Source organism: Xenopus laevis, chromosome 6S (genome assembly GCF_017654675.1).
Source record: "Xenopus laevis strain J_2021 chromosome 6S, Xenopus_laevis_v10.1, whole genome shotgun sequence".
Taxonomy (NCBI): domain Eukaryota; kingdom Metazoa; phylum Chordata; class Amphibia; order Anura; family Pipidae; genus Xenopus; species Xenopus laevis.
The window spans coordinates 44,995,914-45,011,490 of NC_054382.1; the positions used below are offsets into that span (position 1 = coordinate 44,995,914).

At 37.0% G+C, this 15,577-nt stretch overlaps 1 pseudogene; it reads left to right on the forward strand.

Annotated features, from left to right (window-relative positions):
* The window catches only part of LOC108719694, a 115,529-nt pseudogene extending 103,718 nt beyond the window's left edge, over positions 1–11,811 (forward strand).
* The last annotated feature ends 3,766 nt before the right edge of the window (positions 11,812–15,577 follow it).

The following is a 15,577-nucleotide window of genomic DNA, read 5'->3' on the forward strand; positions in this document are numbered from 1 at the left end:
TTATCGGACGTCTTCTGAGGCTCTCTTTACCGCAGATCCTGAAGTTATATGTGTTAAGGCAAAGAACGTCCCTTCTGGCATCAAAATTCAAATAGAAAGGCACTTTATGTTGTTTACTTTACTTGTGTCTATTTTTTGACTACCAAATTCTGCTACCTGCCCAAGACCTTTTGCCTGTTTGACTTTGCAATTACCTGACCCCTTTCTTTACCGCATTTTTGGATTGTGTGCTCTGCAGTATCAGGTTCTACCTGTTGGTCCGCAGCAGAAAGTTCCAGAGCTCCAAAAGGTGAAAACTGGTCTCAGCGGTACTCTCCTGGTACTAAAGAATACTAAAGATACACTGGCACACAGGGCAATTGCAGTGCAGGGTGACCCCTTGCTGTTTATTTGTGCGGACGTGCGACATTTCGGGGTGAACCCCTTTCTCAAGCCCCGAAACGTCCGCACATATAAACAGCAAGGGGTCACCCTGCACTGCAATTGCCCTGTGTGCCAGTCTATCTTTACTTGAAGTATCTGTTTGGGGGTTAACCCTCTACTCTGTGCAGGGCTATCTTTTGGAAAAGCGTTGAAGAGTGTGTAAGAAGGAGTGCTCTGCCTCATCCTTGTTCCAGACTAAAGAATACTAACCCTAACCTTTTAAAAAAAAGAATACTAACCCTTGTGCAGTTTCGAGGGTTCCTATCCTACAGATTGTAACATACACCCACAATTCATTGCACTAGCGCAATAATTTAAAATAAGTTCAGTTTAAGTTCATCTTAAAGTAACTCTGAAAAAATATTTTTTTGGATCTGCAATGGAGGCCCTCCCCATATGTCCTTAAAGGTGGATTTGGCTGTAAAAAGTAAAAAAAAACACTGTTCAAGTGTTGAGGAGAAAAAGTTGCTCCTGGTGCGCCAGGCTTGGTACAAAACATCTCGAAATGCTTGTGTAGAGAAATGCAGATATACATGGGGATTCCCATTTAAATAAGCTAATCTTCAACCATTATAACATCAAGCTCTTTCTAGGTAATAGATGGGCAAATCTGTTCCCTTTTCACATTGCTGAAAAAATTCACAGAACAGTAAAAATTCTTGAAACACACTGAAGACAATGGGTGAATTTTTCCGATCCACTCAACTTATTCAGTGCACAATAAATGTAGCCATGGTCATTTTTTGACAGGTGAAACCTGGCAAAAATGTTTGCTTATAATAAATTGAATAAATTGGTTTTATACACACAGCCATAAGCACATAATTGATCAGTTTGGATATACAGGCACCATCTAATATCATAAAACTACTATATATATGGAAAATTATGGAAATTGACAAATACAGGTTTACAGTGTGATATGGGCAAAAGATGAATTAAACTAGTGGGTTTTAAGGCTTGAAGTCAAGTCAATACAGAATGTAGAATATTGGATTTATTCCTGATTCCTCCAGGGCAATGGTTGTTACTTTAGATCTGCTTTGTAAAATGAGGTAATAATGTAGTGTTTAGTGTAATTTTCCTTTCCAGAACCAATATGATTACAGAAGTATTAGATTTTGATTGTTCATATGTCTGCCAGATCATAATTGGATTCTTCAAGGGTATATTCCAAATAATAAATATGCTTTCAGTAAAAGCGAGGAAGACAGTGCTTTTCATCTTGGCAACGGAAATCACAAACGGTACATTGTGGAAATAATGGCATGAATTTAGAAGTGCCTATAGTAGGCTATTACATCAAAGGCAAGGCTACCTAACTTATATTATACTCATGTTTTCTTAATAATGTGCTTCTGTAATGTCCACTACAGTTCTTCATTCCATTCCATACTAAGCTTGATTTAAAAAAAAAAGGTTTAAAAGAAATGATGGCTTGTGTGTGTAGATTGATTGATCAATTGATAGGTAATAGAAATGCATAATAATTAGGTTTGGGTTGCCTCGTTTGGTGATCTGGATAGTACAATGGGATTGTTCAATGACCACAATTCACCATATTTTTACCCACACTGCAGTGTGCTCACCATTAGCATTATGCTAATATAACTGCACTGAGAACTGTGCCTTGTCCTTTTAAAGGCACTTAAGGCTGCCCATAGACACAACAATTTGATCATATGAATCTCCGTTTCATATGATTTTTGGGCCATGTGTGGAGTGTCCCGACATTTTACTTGCCTTGTACAGGTTAGAAAATTTCTGTCGGCTACTGATAATATCTCTACATGTATTGCCGATCTGACGATATCAGTGGGAGACTGTCACCAGCTTTTGTCGGACATAACTTTCCTACGATTGCTGTCAGGGGCAGAACATCAGCTGATCTGCTCTTTAACTACTTTATTTAATCTGAATGGTTAGTGGCAGTTCGGGAGATGGCACAGAACGATCGTTCGTCCGATATGAAGGTAACTCTGCACGTCTATGGCCAGCTTTAGAGGTCAAATCCAAAGGTTGAAAAAGGCTGTTTTTATCTGGAGTGAGTGATGTGGGAATCTTGTGCTACAGTATTGCTGCTAAACAGTACAATGAAATAACACAAGTACTCTGTGAATGGTCTTTATTTGGATGCAAATATGAACCAGTTCTTAAATCCCTCTGGTTTAAAAGCAGAAAAAAAAAATACATGGACAGTGTTTAGTATGTCCTGAGCATATTGTGACTCAAGTTATAACATACCATTGTTTCAAATACATTCAGCTATATAATAAATATGTGATTTATATTACAGTAAACATGTTTTTATGTTAGATATGTACTTGGTTTATTTAAATTTGTAAAAGTATGAAAAATGTAAAGCTTTTAGTTTTGAAGAAGAAATGCAAGGTTATGCACTACGGTAGAAATAATATAAATGCACTAGATTCCAAATGAATTCAAATTCATTTATATTCACATTACAAGGCAGCATAGAAACCAGTGCATTCTGTATCCCAATTGATTAAGAATCTGCCCTGTGGCATCAGCTTTTGCTTTTACGACAGAGGTGACCTTACTTTTTGCTAATTTATTGATGATTTCTGACAACCTCTAAGCTTAGCATCTCAACGGCAGCCCTGAGCATATTAAGCATATACCGTGTCAGTGACCTAATAAGATCAGAAGATGGTGATCTGCTGTGAACAACTTTGCAAGTCATTGATCATTATTGTTATAAGGCTACTGAAATATTGGGCTGGTACAGTACATTGAGTGTAAAAAATACAGTATTTCTAGCCATATTTTCTTTGAGACTTAAGTCTCCTTCAAGAATAAGACACAAATATAATAGTAATATAATAGTAATATGACTTTTAATATAGTGGATGGCATTCCTTGTGCTGTATTCACATTAAACCCTATACTGTTTATTTTAAAACAGTGCTCATTTATGTGTGGATATATTTTGTTTGTATTTATTTACTGCCAGTTCCACTGAGTATAAAGCACAGTATATTCACACAATACAATGTGTCATACTTGTGTGACAAAAGCTATTATCACACAATAAATTACATACTATAACATAGATTCGACATTTCCAGCCAGATAATAAAACCATGGACTTTTTTCTCCACAAAGAGTTTCGCCACAAAACTGATGCCCATAGACTCCAGTGGATGAAAAGAATTGTTGTGCATAAAAGTCCATAGGACTTTAATGCATTTTGGCAAATTTTCGCCATTTCGGAAAGTTTTTGGCGAAGCAAAATGCATCAGAATCGCCCATCACTTTCCTACTACTGTAGTACGTCAAATAGTTAACGTTATTGCAAACATGGTTAAACAATTAATTTAAAAAGCTATATATCCCATTAACAATTATTCAGCGAGTCTTTCCATATGTTTTGTACATTTTTCTGGTGGGGCTGTCACCTCATATGAATTTTATACAAGGGCAATGCTCCCCCTACTAACTCTAGCCATTGTAACACATCTAGGGGTGAAGCTGGAAGTTGGAAAAAACAAAATATCACTTTACCCAACTTTGCTGGCCTGTAGTGGGAGTAACAATGCCTATGCGCATTATGTCACTTCCATTATGTGCATGCACCGGTAGGGCATAGATTATAACTATTTTAATGAGGATTCTACTGTTTTGGAGGGGGTATTGGAGTCCACTGCTACTAGCAGACAAACTAAAATGACAAACTTCAGGGGCAAATCTGACTTGAATTTTTTTTTTCAGAAATGTAACTTATTACCTACCTTTAATGTTCATAACTTAACAACAGCTCCACACTAAGGGGGTTATTTATTAAAGTCTGAGTGCTAAAAACTACAAGATGGCACTTTTCAATTCCATACAACAAATGCAAACAAACACACAAAAGCCAGAAAAGCCTGGACCATTAGCAGTCTGACTACCTATGACCTAAAACCTGCTCTTGAGATACAGTTCATTGATATAATCAATCTTTATAATATCAGTACATTTAAATGTTGAAAAATGCCTCGGTTGATTTTATTGCACTTTATTGCACTTTGTAACTTTGAGAAAGGCTGAGAATACAGCCGAAGCGTCAGTTTGTCGTTCACAACAAATTTATCATGTGAGTGCTACTTCCTCTACAATGCATATCTGCTATCATGCCCATAATAATCTAGGAAGATACATGCTTTAGCCAGCACTTCTAAAATCTACAACACTTTTCTTTTGAGGTACATGTATTACCTGTATTAGCATTAGATAAGAATATACAGTATAATTTCCATTATGGACATGGAGTATTAGATTACTTGAAAACAGATTCATTTTGACAGTATTTAGCAATCAAGTCGAATTAATGATCAAATCAGTAGCTACAGTAGCTGAATACTCCATCTAATGGTTTCATTTGAGTTTTAGTGTACTCTTGATAATAATATAGTGTTAACAACATTGTTAATGCATATGTCTTTCAGCTCATTCAGCTACTTTGTAAGCTGAACCATCAATGCAACTGCACTGAGCATAATTAGATACAATCAATGGCACACCAGCATTTAAATGATTTCCTTAGCTGAAATAATGAGAGATTTCAGTTTCCAGCTCTGATTGCAATGCTGTTTACCTGATTTTGTTAAAGATCACATGAAGCATAGTGTACCATGTAAGAGAATATTATGCGCTCCTTAAAATCAACCCCAAATAAAAATTTTATACAAATTTATAGTTTTGAGATGTTGTACCGTGTTAGCCATTGAAAAAATGAAAACAATGTAAAGTTTGGTGATACCCTTTATTATCTAACTGAATAAGCAACAACTGCAAGCTTTCAGAGCACACATGCCCCTTCTTCAGGCAAACTACAAATTTATAAACATTTTATAGAAATACAACCTTATTTAAAGGAGTTATCAAAATGTCACAGTATTGAACATGTCCCATAAATACACTGCAAATACATATTCTGTTGAGATTAAACCTCATCACCCAAGTACATGATGGATAGAATAAATCATTTATTCAAATATTTAAAGTACAAGATGACTCAGTTGTGCAGTCCCGCTGGAAATTAATCCATGAAAGAAAAACATCAAACATTTATAAAACCTATATAGTCCACAAGATTCATCAAAGATTCATCATTATCAATAGTGAATAAGTAGACCAGTTTATAATTAAAGTTTCAACATATATAACCCCTTGTAGTAGCAGTCAAAATAGTGAATAATTATTAGGGGGAGCTGTGATAAGTCCATATCACTAAAACACAGTCAACTGCCCTCTGTGATACAATATGATAAGCATACAGTAGATTTATAATTTTATGGATTATATTGCAATTTGTGCTTTGATCAAAGCTGATTTAAATGCTTATATCTAAGGATTTGTTTATCCTAAGGATATCTAAGGATTTATTCCAAAGTACTTCAGTGGTTTGGATTTAGTGGAACTGCTAGTAATAATTATATACATTTCGTGTTTTTGCCATTTCTGCTGTGACTTTGGTTGAAGTTGACATCTGTTATTTCAGAATTTCATGTAAAGTATTCAGTGATTTACTGTGGTAAACTTATCAGAGCTTCCGGTAATAATTCTGTGTGTCATGCTCACTGCTGCTACAAGGGGGGTCCTATAGAGAAATTTTAATTAACTAACATTTAAATGACTTCATCTGCTTATTCACTATCGATCATGACTTGTATTTTATGGATAATATTTGAAGATTCTTATAGGCATTTTTAGTAGTGATGCACCAAATCCAGGATTCAGTTTTGGGATTCGGCCTTTTTCAGCAGGATTCACATTCAGCCGAATCCAAGGGGGTTATTTACTAAAACTCAAAATTTAAAACCTTACAGAGCTTTTGTTTTAAGCTGGGGTCAGTGACCCCTACCTGAAAGCTGGAAAGAGTCAGAAGAAAAAAAGCAAATAATTAAAAAACTATAAAAATAAAAAATGATGGCCAATTGAAAAGTTGCTTAGAATTAGCCATTACTAAAATGCACCTTAAGGGTGAATCACCTTTTTAATGGATTTTTAATGCAAGACACTTAGGGGGTTATTTACTCGAAAGACTCGAAAAATTTACACATTTTATTAAAACATTCGACCAAACTCCCATCCACAATTTTCCTTATTTATCAATAAAATAACAAAAGATTTACCGTATATACTCGACCCTTAGGTACCTAATTTAACCTACGAAAACTGGGAAAACTTATTGAGTCGAGTATAAGCCTAGGTGAGAGCTATGGACAAGGCTTTTGTTACAGGGCCTCTGTTTCACTATTGGCGACGCCAAGCCACAAAATGTCACCTAGTACCGAAGCGCAAGCAGCATCGGGCAAACCTAGTCCCTGTGCAGGTGAGAGCACATAAGCACTGGCTTCCCCAGGGCTGCCTGTTCCATGCACTTACAACATGGTTTGCGGAGGAGGAAGAGGGAGAACACTGCAGCACGTGTTTCAAATCTTCCTCATTCTTCCGCACTATGGAGGAGCCGGGTCCCTTAGACAAGAAACCCCCGTGCGTTTGCGAGCATGCTCTCAAGCACCGGAGCACCCAGCACTGACTCGAGTATAAGCCGTGGTAGACTTTTTCAGCACATTTTGGGTGCTGAAAAACTCGGCTTATACTCGAGTATATACGGTGGGAAAATATTGGATAAAATCATGAAAAAAATTGAATTATCTACCAAGAATCACTTATTTTCGGATTATCGCACGAAACCCAGCGCAGATCATGATATCTTCCAATTGTAAAGGGACATCTGCCATTAACTTCTACATGACTTAGACAGGTTTGAGATGGAGTATTTTCGGATGAGGACTTTTAGCAGCCTCGGGGTATAACAATCTTGAAAGATTCCAGTTCTTTCTTTTCCACAAAAAAATACTGTTTTCCTCTTTAAACCCCCAACCAGAAAAATTTGAGTTTTAGTAAATAACCCCCCCCCCCAAGTCTCTGGCCAAACTGAATCTGAATCCTTAAGATCATGGGACTTTTCATCAAACAAACAAGGAAGTAAAACATTTTTTGAGTGCACAAATCTCTTTTTGCATATGCAAGTTAGATTTCAGATTTGGTTTGGTATTTGGCCAAATCTTTCACAAAGGATTTGGGGTTTGACCTAATCCCAAAATAGTGTATTCGGTTCCTCCCTAATTCAGAGTTGTCAACTATCAGATTGTAGAAACTGGAAAAATTTCTGGGCTTGTGATGTTACAGGAAGCAACGTAATCACAAGTTACATCATGTACATGTGCAAAAACCACTGAAACCGCGCACACCATAGTTTCGCCGCAGATCGTTAGAAATCATCAGAGACCGTCAGAAATCAGGGGAATGCCTGAGGGGAGACTAGGGGACAGAACTGACAGAAAATTTGGTAACTTCTGATAAAAAGGTGGGAGTTGACAGATCTGCTAATTTTCAGACATTCCCCATGTGTTACTCCTTAGGGGCAATTTATAAAGCACCACACAGTTTGCAAATCAATAGCCGATTATGGACTGTTTTGCATTTGCCAGGTGCAAAAAAAGGCCACAATTGGACATTTCTTTGCACATTGAGTAGTGCCTTAACTGCATTGCCACAGGCATCTACGCTCCTTTTCAAAGTGCAGAGACCTTTGCAGCATTCTTAGGCAGCATTCAATCTAAGAGTGCAGGGTAGGGGGAGGCATGTAGGCAGGCACTTTGGACAGTGATCGTTCCTGCTTTGGTGCTAGCATTTGTGCCCTTGGGTACAGTAAATGACGCCTCATCTTTTTAATGTTTGCAACTCAAAAACTGAAAATAATCAAGTCATGCGTGCTTTAAAGGATTTTTTCCTTTAAAAATATTTTAACTTACATTAAAATGTTTTTAGCTGTCCAGTCAGTTATCATTAGATTTATTATCTGTTGTTGCTGTCTATACATATACAGTAATTATCATCATAGTACAGGTTTTGGATCTGTAATACATTTCTCATACGGGCGGTGCATTTCTAATAACAATGTTTAATTGTGTTTTTTTAACAAGGATATAATTTTTTATGGGGACAATTTCATACTGTACTTAGAATTAATTAAAACATATTGCATCTGATTTGACACAAATGTTTCTTTTGTTTCTGCTACACAAGCAACTTTACATAAGAGGCAAAGAGTGTTCTGATTAATGTTTAATTTTGTATACTAGTTATAAAAGTGAGCACAAATAAAGGGGAAAATTAATTAGAGGGAACATTCCTTGCACAGTATACTAACGTTCTCCCTATCTATAAACCTGAGACAGAAATTAAAGAAAGAAGTAAGCAGTAAAGGTAAAACATGTATCCTTTTTATTTTAGAATAAAAAAATAAATAAAATGGAAGATATTTTCAGTAGGCCTGTTTTGTAGTTCACGCTGGGCATACCTGTTTTTTTACCCTTTTAAGTAAAAAAACTGCCATTTTAATTTAGAAGATATAGAGAATATTTTCGAACAGGACTATAAACTTGATGGGCATTTGTCGTTTTTCAGTGTCAACTACTTTATTTCTTAGTTGTCTGAGTTCAATGATGGGCTACATTTTAAGTCACAAAATAAATATAACAATAGCCTAATAATAGTTCTGGTACAGGATCTGATACCGGTGTGCTGTATCTCACCAAGCAATGTCCAATCATCTGTCAGATAATTTACAGTTCTTATAAGTTTTATCGTTCTTCTATCAACAGGACAGTGATGTGAAGGCAATGGTGCTGCATTTGGAAGATGTACTGGCTTCCAGCTGGTTTGGTGAGACTCAGCTGTTAAGAAGGCTAAAATAAGGCTTTCCTGATCATCTTGTCAATCACACACAAATCTGCCAGCCACAATATCACAAAACTTGTTCAGCAAGAGATGATTCATCACATGGAGAATAGAAGCGGTTTCAGAATGAAAATTTTTTGACTTTTCAGGAAAAAGCCAGAAAAAATCGTACAATTCAGTTTTTTACTCGGTTTTATCGAGTTTTCCTGATCTGATTAAATTGTGTTTTTTTAATAATAAATAGGGTCAAATCGTTCTAGTTTGGTCGGACTTTTATATTTAAAAAAATCTGAAAAATTTGGATTTTGATAAATAACCCCCTATGTGTTGACTAATAATGGGCATTTCAGAAAATCATATTTTTTAACTGTTATTTTTTTGTGCATTGCTTGAAATTGATTTCTGCTTGAGATCCTACGTAAAGAGCATTGCGATGTGCAGCATAACCAGATGCTTTCTGTATCTATGGGTAAGTTAAGTTTTGGCATGCTGTGGGTGACATCTTTCTTGGCTATACAAAATGTTTTATTAACCAAAGAAAGGTGCAAAACTGTACCAACATGGTAAACACATAATCCCAAATAATCCCAAATACAAAACTGCACTGACTCTCACCATTAATTTACAATATGAATGTAGCTGGTTGGCTAACAACACCCATTTTTAACTTAATTGGCTCACTGACACTTTCTGCCACTGACGAACATTGTCTTTAAATAAACAGGGAGAGCAGAAATACATTGCAACCACCTGCTACAAACCAGTATTAATTTAGTCCCACCCTGTGTTGAATTTGAGTGTGCTTGGCCCACCCGGGGCCACCATTTTAGGGCCCTACCATGCCATTTGTGGGGGCTCTCTACCCCTGTCAAGTACCTCTTCTGCCCCTGACATAAGCCCTCCCACAGCACCTGTCACATCAACAATGTATCCCCCTGCCCCAGTCCCAGGATGCATGTGGTCCTGGGTCCAATTGGGTTTTCTCCCAGTGCCCACGAGCCAAATACAACACTGATCCCACCTGTGGTTGGCGCTTCTATTGCTCCGCTGATACAGGATTATTTACATTATAATTTACAGTATAATTTAGCGAATCAAGCCAAAATAATTCACAGAGACACAATTGTTTTATTTGAGATGGCTGTTACAAAATTCCAATTTCAGAATCATTGCTGATCCCATCTTCTTTACTATTTCATTCCTATACTTACATCAGCAATGTGTTTCTGACAAAATCAGTATGTAGCATTTATCTCTACCCATCAAAATATATTTGCATCATGTTGCATGCATGAATAATTATGCATTGTTACTGTAACAGGATTTGTGTCTCTATCAGTGCAACAGTCTATCATTCAGGGGAATTTTTTTTACTGGTATAGAAATATTTTGCTGGAGATCATGAGAAATATTATTTTCTTAGTACATGTTCAACTGGTTTTACTTGTACAAATATTTTGATATATTTATAGATAAATAAATGATAGAATGCACATTTAAAGCATACTGATAATTTTTAGTACCTGTTATTCATTGAGTAATTTGGATGAAGTACAAAAGATTGAGGGTTATGGGAGCACTCCAAGGCTAAGTAAAATTATTTATATACAATGGAAGTGCATCTGACCTGGCCAAATTAAATAAAAAACAAGACGGAGGATTGATCAATGCACATTACCTGGTCCCTGTTTCATAAGTAATTCAGTTTATATGCAAGTGCATTACAAAAAGAGGGGTTTTTATACACACTTGCATAGATATCTGATTAATTATGAGACAGGGGACCAGGGAACGTTCATTAATCAATCCTCCCTCTTGTTTTGTAATTTGGATGAAGTACCTGAGGTCTGAGTGGCTGTAGCTTTTACTGGTCATATTTTGGGGGCTCCCAGAATTCAATAGCCTATATTATCTTTATTCATAATACATTTATTACAATTGTACATTTGTATTTTTTTTCCTTTCTTCTTCTGTAAATTTTTATCTTGCGGAGACCAGAGATCTGCAGTCTCTAAACAAGCTACAGAGCTTTAAGTAACAATTAACAGTTAAATTGTAGGCATAGCGTGGTAGAAATGTTATTACTAAACACTGTATATGAACTTTCCCTTGTTCTCGCTAGTATTCCAGTTACCCTTAGATTCTGCATCAGAAACCATAAAACAGTGTCAGTTGCTAGGATTGCTCTCAGTTTTCAACTCTCATTCTTTCATGGTACAAGGCCAAAAATCATAAATCGATTAGGAATCTGTAGTCACAGACAAATGTACACATGTATATTCCCAATACTGTAATGGGATATCATTTGCTACAGGAGTACCTGCATTTTAAGAAATAACTGCATTCAAATCTGCCAATCTCTTACTTTACCTTTTTAGTAAAGTAATTGAAAATATCTTTTGTACGTGTAAAGTACAATCTCAACATCATTCTTTTTAATATAATGTGCTGCTGCTCTGTTCTTGTCAGTGTTCCAAAATCATTTTACTGGTGCATAGTGAATGACATTGTGTCTGTCTCTATTGATCTGTAGGTACAGTTTCTGCCACCAACATGTCTCCACCTTTTCCCTTGAGATCACGAGAGATAAATTATATCATGGCACAAACCAAGCTGAGGCGCATGAGAGAGTAAGTTGTGGTTTAACCTTACAACAGTAGGCAAGTGCTGAGGATACATACTGTCCTGTTTACTATATTGCTGGTAAATCTTCTGTGTTATGTAATTGTATCATTTCCTTTTGGTATTTGAACACAAATCACATGCATTATAAGGATTAGGGTTCATTTGTGTGAACCAAATAACCCTTCCTTTCTGATACACTCATTTTCCATGCTTACACTGTGAACACCAAGAAGACATCTATAGATATGAAATTGCTAACATGCACAATTCCTTTGTAGTGGTACAGGTATAGGTGTAATTGTTAATTATTTGATGTAATTGTTAGTCATTAGACTATTGTTTTACCATATGGTCCCTTACAGCTAAAGTTAAAAAGTCTAGTGATCTCTCACTAAGTGAAGTAACACAGCAAATTTACTTACCTCCGAAGTTGAGCCAACGTTGGCTTCGCCGCACTTTGCCAGACGTAGATTCGTCAGGGTTGCACATATTCACAAAGATCCGAAAGTTCTGCACAAGTTACTGATCATTTGCGAAGTTGCGCTAGCGATGTTACGATCAGCGGTTCAAAATCACACTAGCGATGGCAAATTTGCATACGGCGTTCAGTTAAAGTACAATCGTCGTGTATGCAGCAGCAAACACATTACACTACACAATGCCAGGGAACCTTAATAAATGTGTTCTAGTCCTATCTAGCAAATTGACGTCACACTGGCAAATTTTCGCTAGCGTTAGCCACTTCGCCCTTTAGTAAATTTGCCCAGAAGTGGTGAAGGAAATGGTAGTAATCACCCAAGCAGTCTTGCTTCCCCGTGTTGCTCCCCATGTTGTGTTGTAGATATATTTATTTATTCATTCTTAATATAGTTCTCAAATAGTTTAAAAAGAGGACCTGTTCATGTTAGCAGTGACTATCACAAACAGCTTGCTCACAAAGAGAAGAAAATGTGCTGGTTAATTAATTGTTATGGATTCTATTTACTAGGTTTTGACAGCCAACAAATAAGCAGCATCACATAGATAAAGACCAGTACATGTGTAACATGTGTAACTAGATAATATTTCCCTTGTATTACGGTGGGATTAGTGTTGTGGGCTACACCATTTACCGCTTTCTGCCTTTCAACTCTGAAGGAAGCAGCTCCTGATGCTGGATTTTGGATCTGGTGATCAGTGAAAAGAGCAGCAACCCCAGGGGAGCAATGCTGTATAAGTGAGCCCTAAGGGATTCACTCTTGCAATTACATGATAAACATGTCACCAAAAGACATTTATTTCAGGTCACAACCAGAACATGTCAATAGAGAACATGTCTATTTCAGTGAATCATTTTTTAAACAGATACCGTATGAAACAAATCTGTCCCTTGGGGGTGAGGAATCAGGCTCCATTAAGTAGATAACCTAATGTATACCTTGCAACACTTAAAAAAAAATCCCCGACTTGCCAGTAAGACCACTGCAAATATGCCCAATGATCACCCTATTAACTCCAGACTTGCCAGTAAAATGACTGCAGAAATGGGCACTGCATTGATAGATTGAAAGCATTGACTCAAGCAGAATACCATTCTTTTCTTCTAACTTGTCTCTCTCTCTCTACCTCTTCCACCTCGCTGAAACTTCAATAAAAAATCAAAGATAACCGCACGCCGATCTTTCATTTATTCAGACTGGAAGGGAAGATGCAAAAGCTCTGTTTAAACCCTGGCAGCAGAGGGGGCCCTTGGGACCTAGGGTCCCCCGCGGTGCGGTCCTGCGGGGGCATTATTTACGCCACTGGAATTTTCTATCTAAAAAATGTTGTTCAAGGTTGTTCTTTTTTTTAATGTACTAGAGAGTAATATAGAGATCTTGATGGCTCATAGGTTTTTGATATCATTTGGCATGCACAATATACCAGGCCACAGCACAACATTTATTTATGTGATAATTGGTTTAAATGGAGTGACATGGTGAAACACCTGATCCAAATGTCTACATTTTGTAGATTATTTGCAGATTTAAACAGTAAAAGCACGCGCCTGACATATCTCTTTATGGTGCTGATAAAATAACACTGTTTTTATAGTGTGATTGCCTCATTTACAGAGTTAAAATCCCATTTGCTTGTGATTCTTTTGGCACACTGATATGAAAGCACATAGGGGCAGATTCACTAAGATGCGAAGTTGCGCCAGGCGCAACTTCGCCGCACTTCGCCAGGCGTAGTTTCGCCAGTGCTCCGCAAATTCACTAAAATCCGAAGTTGCGCACAGGGGTAGCGTAAGGTTGCGAAGTTGCGTTAGCGTTGATTCGCTATGTAAAGCGAAGTTACGCTAGCGAAGGCTAATTTGCATACGGCGCGAAATTCAAATTTCAATGGAGGAATACGTATGCCTAGCACTACAAATGCCTAGAAAACCTTCAAATCATCAAATAAAAATTTTATTTTGCCCTACACATGTGCCCACTGTCTAGGTAAGTTGCCATGAGTCAGGAAATGTAGGGGGGAAGGAGGGGAGCCCCAAGAAATTTTTCGATCTTTTTCAGCCTATCACCCATAATGTAGAAAACATGCCAGCGTTTTTTGGGACTTAGAAAAAATTTTGACTTTTTTTGAAACAATCCCTATCTACTCTATTGCGCTTCGCTAGGTCTGGTGTAAAAGGTAGCGTTCAGTACACTGCGCAAGTTAGTGAATTTGCGTAGTTACATCGCTAGCGAAAATTCGCCTGGCGTAAGGGTGTGAAGTAACACTAGCGAAACTACGCCAGTGTTCGTTAGTGAATTTGTGCAGTAACGAAAATGCCAAACGCTAGCGAATTAACGCTAGCGTTCGGCGCTTCGGCGCTTAGTGAATTTGCCCCATAGAGTGTGTTTGGACACAGCTTCAATACTTGCAACGTTTGCATACATTTTAGCATGATGCCCATGGGTCTAACTGATCTGATGAATTACATGCAAGTGTGTTTATGTACTCTGGGAAACCCTATAGCTAAGGTTGTAGCTTTTTGAGGTTTCCCAATGCAGGTTGTGTAAATAGGTGCAAAAGACTTGCGCCAAAATAATCTCATGTTAATGTTTTAACAACTTTCATTGACAATTATGCAGTATCTGCTCTGAAAATTCTGACTGCAACTTGTGCCTGATTTGCAAATCAGTGTGCAGTGGCTATCAAGCTGTAAAAAAACAAAAATGCTGCATTGTGGGTAAAAGCATGACCTAATGCACTAATTGCAATATACATATAGGAATATGGTTACTGGGGTCCTCCCCCAAAAACTGTTTTTTACCTAATAAAATGAAATATAATTCTAAATAACCTTCCAATATACATTCGTGAAAAATCGAATGTCATTGGTTTTAAAGATATTTGTTACATTTTCTTTCACTGTGCAAAAATAAAGGATCCCTTTAGGGTTTATAAAATGTCAGGGCTGATGGAGTTTCCTGACATCTCTGCGTGTGCTTTGTTTTATACTGCAAATGTCACATTTTTTAGCCTTCCTGCTGTTTCAAATAATCATTTCTAGAGGTATTGACTAAACCTGCATCAGCAAATTTGACTTCTCAAACATTGTCAGTGTGTTAAAATACCCTGGAATAAAAAAAGTTTGCTGGGACCTTAGCACAAGGCAATAAAGTATTAGATATTGAAAAGGCAATACACTACAGGTATGGGATCTGCTATCTGGAAACCCGTTATCTAGAAAGCTTCGCATTAAGGAAAGGCTGTCTATCATAGATTCCATTTTATCAAAACTATCCAAATCTTTTTAAATTATTTTCTT